We start from the raw sequence: 5,806 nt of genomic DNA on the forward strand, positions 1-5,806 counted from the left end.
TGAGCGTAGTGGTCCCTCCCCCTTTGCAGCTGTTTAAAGAGCTTTGTGAAGAGGGAACAGCACATAAGAAGAGGGAACATAATGTGATCACGTTGAATAAAAGGAAATGAAAGAGCAAGCTAAGGAACATGATCTGCAAAACACAACTGCTTAATTCTTGCTACTAGGTAACATTTAGAAGGCTTTCTATTAAGTGGACTAATAAGTGCAGTGGGTGGGAATAGCTGTGTGGAAAGAGCTGGATATAACCTTGTGCTGTAAGACCTATTAGTGAAAGATGTGTCAATAAATTATAGCCCTAGCAGCGGGTAACATTCTGTGTCAAAAGTAGATTGTCTACTGCCAAGCCTTTTTCACTCCAAGGCACGCACATGTGATCTCTCTAAACTAGAACTCCAAAAGCCTTTTTGGGAGCAGCAGGAGAGGAACAGAGAATTAGTTGCATTAGCATTTGACAGGATTTTTGAAAGAAAGCTAAAGCAACCTGTTGAGAAGCAGCAATAGCTATAAAGACACTCCAGAGAGCTTTAGAGAAATTCTATGGATGTCATCTTTTACAGCTGAAGGGTTCAGCAGAATATAGCATGTCATGTGTCTTGGGTTGTGCTACGGGAAGATTTGTGTAGAAGGAAGGGGAAAGAAGATCTTATATGTCCTTTGCAAGCCCTGTAAGACAGGTTGAAGTCCCTGGACAGAAGAAAAGGTGCTAATTTTCTAAATACTGTTTTATCTCCATGTTGAGGTTCCTTTCTGCTTCAGCTGGCCACAGGATGAAGTTCTGCTGGTCTCATCTCCCAACAGTCTAACACCACTCGCTGGGACGCAGGTGTTCCTGGTTTACCAGCATAACATACCAGACCTCTGCATCTAGCACGCTTGCTGCCTGGCTGGGGTGGTTTGGAGAAGGTCACCTACTGCTGGTTTTAGGCAAGCTGTCAGTGTAACGCTGGACAACTCATTGCCTTCTCCCTAAACATTTTGGCCACCTTCTTTTTTCACGAAATAGGCCAGTATGTTATAACTTTGTTGTCTTTCAAGGAGCTGCCATCAGAAGTAGCCCAATACATAAAGAGACTCTTCTAAAATTTTTGGTAATTCTACTATCTGCAATCTATGTAACTCCTCTAAACAGTGGTGCTTTTCCGTTTGTCTCACTGAATCCATCCTCTTACCCTAAAGAAATGAGCCAAAAAGTAATAGACTTCGGCTTGGATAAAGCAAACTGTTACAACTCAGCCTTGATGTAGCAACTTCCTTCCCTTAATCTGAAAACTCAAGGTATGTCAACTATGCCATAACCTCCGCTGAGGATTCCCTGTTGTTCTTTAAAAAGCTCACAGCCTTCTACCATGAGAAGGATGGCTTGTCCTTTCTCACCTTCCTTCACCTGCCATCTCAAACAATTTCTTTTAATATATGTTTAACACCCTCAGTTATAATCTCTCAGGTTTTTTTTAACTTTAAAAAGTATAGAACTTTAATCTCTTATAACTACTAACCTTACATATATATATATATATATATACACAGACACACACGTGATCACTTTATTCAGAGGTGGATTTATTGCATATTAAGGCTATTCAAATATCTTAGATGGTAAAAAGTTCTGTGGACTATCTGGGAATTGATGGTTGATGATTACTGTATACTCAAACAATTGTTACAACACCCTGTTGCCTTATTGTTAGCCGCTCTGACATAAATGTGCTGTTTTTCTTGCTGATCTAAATGATTATGTCCAGCCTGGTATCAGAGATCCCCTGTGCTAGCTCCTGCCTGTTATTTTAAGTCTGGGGGTTTTGTGCTTTCATCACTTTGTTTTCTCTCTTATTTGCTCTTTGTTAGTTGGAATTGATTTAAATTTGGGTTGTTCAGCCTGGAGAAGAGAAGGCTCCTGGGAGACCTTAATGTGGCCTTTCAATACATAAAGGGTTTTAAACTTACAAGAAAGATGGGGACAAATTTTTAAATAGGGCCCGTAGTGATAGGACAAGGGATAATGGTTTTAAATTAGAAGAGCATATATCCAGACTATATATAAGGAAGACATTTTTTATGATGAGGTGGTGGCACACTGGAACAGGTTGCCCAGAGAAGCTGTAGATGCTCCATTCCCGGAAAGTCAGGTTCGACGGGGCTCTGAGCAACCTGATCTAGTTGTAGATATCCCTGCTTATTGCAGGAGAGTTAGGCTAGATGGCCTTTAAAGGTCCATTCAAATTCAAACTCTTCTATGATTCTAAATATGAGCTAAAATTCTTACCTCAAAATAATGTGGCAATTAAGGGGGAGGAGAATGGTTTCTTGAGACAAACGGAACAGTCATTGTGGGGACATCTACTTGGATGAAAACAGCCAGTGCAATCCTAGCGAGTACCTGTGAACAGACAAACTGCGTGAAAATATAACGCTATTTCTTTGTTTCCTCCAGAATTTAATCAACAGCATGTAGAAATGGAGCCTTCCCACAGAAAATTACCCTCTTCTAACAGTCACCAACTCTAGGAGGTGTGTCCCAAGCAAAGTGCTTCTGCTGAGCCCTCCACTTCTTGCTACAGTGTGCTTGGCTGGTACCTTGTCAGAAGCGTGTATGGTCAGAGACCTTCTTACACACTTGAGCCTGCTGGGCAGGGTTGTCTGTCGTAATGTAGGGGAAGTTGCTCTCAAGGAGCTCTGCCTTCAGTTACTAAGGGTCTACGTTTGAGCAAAGGACCGGTCTGCTGGGGAAGAAAGACTGCATCTGTTTCTCAGTTTTTACTTTCTGATATCTGACCTATTTCTCCTCAAAGGCAAATATTCCGTCCGCCAACCCAGCCTCTGTGCTTTTGCAGGGGGTACAGGAGTAACAGGTACATGGGCCTTGAGGTCTGCATTTGTACCACCTACGCTGCTTGATGCCTTAGAGTTGAGTAGCAGCTCAAGGAGTAACAAAACAAATTGGCATCGCTTCACTGAAGTGGGCCATCACAGAGCCAAAGGGTCACAGACCGTTCACTGATTGCACTGGTTTTGCTGCTGAAGCTGAGGTGCGCAGGCAGAATTACCATAGCTGGTTTTCCTCTCTCTGGCCGTATTCCTTCCTTTGCCATTCACTTGCGTTCATTCATTTTGACAGATCACTGAAGGTATTCCTTGATCACTTGAGCTATGCGATCATTTTCCCCACAGTGATGCTGCAGGATTCCATTTGTTCATTAAGTTTAGATCCTGAAATGCAAAGCTTATTTAGTAGAACTTAGCGTGTGTGATATTCCAGGTTTGCATGTTAATGCATCGTGCAAGCATGGGAATAGCGTGGCAGAGCCATCCACTGTGCTGGCTGGGGGTTTGTTCCTGGTACTGTAATGCTTTGCATGCCTTAGGGTGTCAGGGCTCTTAGATGCATAGGAAATGCAAGATGTCCAAGTGCCCAGGAAAACTGGCAGTCCCCTTTCGTGGATTTTTTATGGTGTTTTCAAGCTGCTGCTTGCATTAGGAAAGAACCAGTCAGAAGTGCTGGAGCTTCCAAAGTGGAAGCAACCTGGGGTGCAGCTGGGCTCCTTAATGAGACAGGTTGCAAAAATAAATGCTTCCAGGTGGAAAGCCACAATTAGTTTCCAGTAGTTGTGACACTGAAATGAAGTTCAGTGCTGAGCTCATGGCTAAACTGAATTGATAAGGGACTTCAGCTTGTTAAATACTGGCCTCACAGAACACACAGGACTCACATTGTTGCACTAGCAGAACAGCTGTCACTTTCTGGTTGCAAATTGCTGCAGTAAATGTCAAGGAATGGCAAATTTTGTTTTTCTAGCACCTCAGGTGTGAGTGAACTTCAGTGGTTCAGTGGTATCTGCCACGGTCCTGGCTCAGCCCAGCAGCAGCCAGGCATACTTTGCTCTCTGGTTGGTTGAAACATGGACCTTCTTGCAAGTAACTTCTGCAAATATCCAGCGTGGCTCCCTGCAGGCAAAATCATAGTTTTCCTTACTCACCGCAGCCTAAATGAGCTCATTAAAACAGCTGTGCTAACATTCTGCAGTCCTGGATTTGTTTTCCCTTACCCATGCATTTACAGTCCCATTAGGGAGGTGCGATACCTCAGCCATCCTGGTGCTAATGTTTTTGGGTTAAGCTGTCCTGCTGCAGCTTCATTGGCCAGTTCTGGAGTTTGTGCAGATCGGAAGTCTGCAAGCCAAAACAAACCTGCGGCACTGTAGTTCCCAGCTGGATGAGCCCAGCTAGGTCCTCACACAAAACAGCTGTTGGTAGAAATCAGTGGGAAGGGCAAGGGTATATGGGATATTTAGTCTGTTGTAATCTAAAGCTTTAGAATTTAGCAAGCTTTTTTGGATTAGTAGATGTTTTACATCGGAGAACTGGTTTTCACCCAGAGGCTTGCTCTACAGTGATGAGCCATGTCTATTTGGGTAATTATGTCTTAAAGTCCATCTTCTACAGCACTTCTGTAATTGAATTTGTCTTGCCAAATGGGTTCTAACCAGTATGTACAGGTATTTGTAATCAGATGTCTTCAGGCAAGGTATACCACCATCACACTTCTGCAAATGACAGTGGGAAACAGAGATGTGGATGCTACCAGATGATCAGGTAAATAACAGTCCTTGAAGTTTTCAAACGATGATACCGTATGTTGGTGCCTGATATGTCATCACATTAGAATCTGCTCCAAACCCACAAAATGTTCCAGAGAATTGCCACTAATAGCACTGTGACAATGTGTACAAATGAGTTGGTAACAACAGATGCGATTCCAGTTTTCATTGTCAAAATTTGAATGATTATGGATCGATGGAAAGCCACCTTTCTGCTCTGGAATATGTCTGATGGCAGACACAGTCACTCCTGGAAAAACATTTCCTTTTCTGGTTAATTTCTGAAATTTGTCATCCTGTTTTGTGAGCTGGCAGGTGCGTTATGTTTGTAGAATATTTAAGGCAGTAATATTAAAGCCTCTAACACTCACTGATTATCATCAGCATCTTTAACCTCCAAAATGCACAAGTGTAATGATCCAGAGAGTTCTTCAAAGCACCGCAGAAGCAGCAGCTGGGAGTAGTTACGCTGTTTTGGAGCTGATGCTTTTATATTTATCAGTTTCTTTCTCTTCCTCTTACATGCTTTGAGATTTGTGGCAGAGCAACCTGTTGACTACCCAATATCTAACTGGCAAACAGTTGTATTTTCTTTGAAAATAGTGTAAATGAAGTCATAGCCATTTTTGCAATGCCTCATTTTGTATGAAATTAATAAAAAGGGGCTAAATATGTACATGTTTAAGAACACATCTTTGCCAATGCCAGTGTGTTCCTATATGCAGCATAAGCATTTTTTGTGTGCTCTTACTTTTTGAAGTAAAAAAAATCAAATGTAATTTCCAGGAGTAGAAAGATCTATTTTTTATATTTATCTATGTTGGCACATTTTTCTGACTAAGAAACTGTGTTGCCTACCAAATCACTGTTATTGTTGCCCAGTTTCCAGTTTTGCTGTAACACTGGTGTGTTACATTCTTGGTAGGTCCAGTCTTAAGTTTTTAGTATTTACAATGTGTATTCCAGACTCAGTAGAATTGTCCCTTGTAATCCTGATCACTTTATGTTGCTTTATCAAACTAAATGTAAGAGTCGGTTGTTAACGATTTATTTTCAGCTTTTTTGGAAAAAACCTTTCTACCGAAACATCTGGAACATCCTATAGCAAAATCCTACAGCAAAGAATAGTTTACTAGGGGTGCCAAAAATTGCAAAGCGCGTAACATTCCTGTGAAACAAAACATGACTATTCTAAGAGTAAAGATAGT

The sequence above is a fragment of the Falco naumanni genome, chromosome 7 (genome assembly GCF_017639655.2).
Source record: "Falco naumanni isolate bFalNau1 chromosome 7, bFalNau1.pat, whole genome shotgun sequence".
NCBI lineage: Eukaryota > Metazoa > Chordata > Aves > Falconiformes > Falconidae > Falco > Falco naumanni.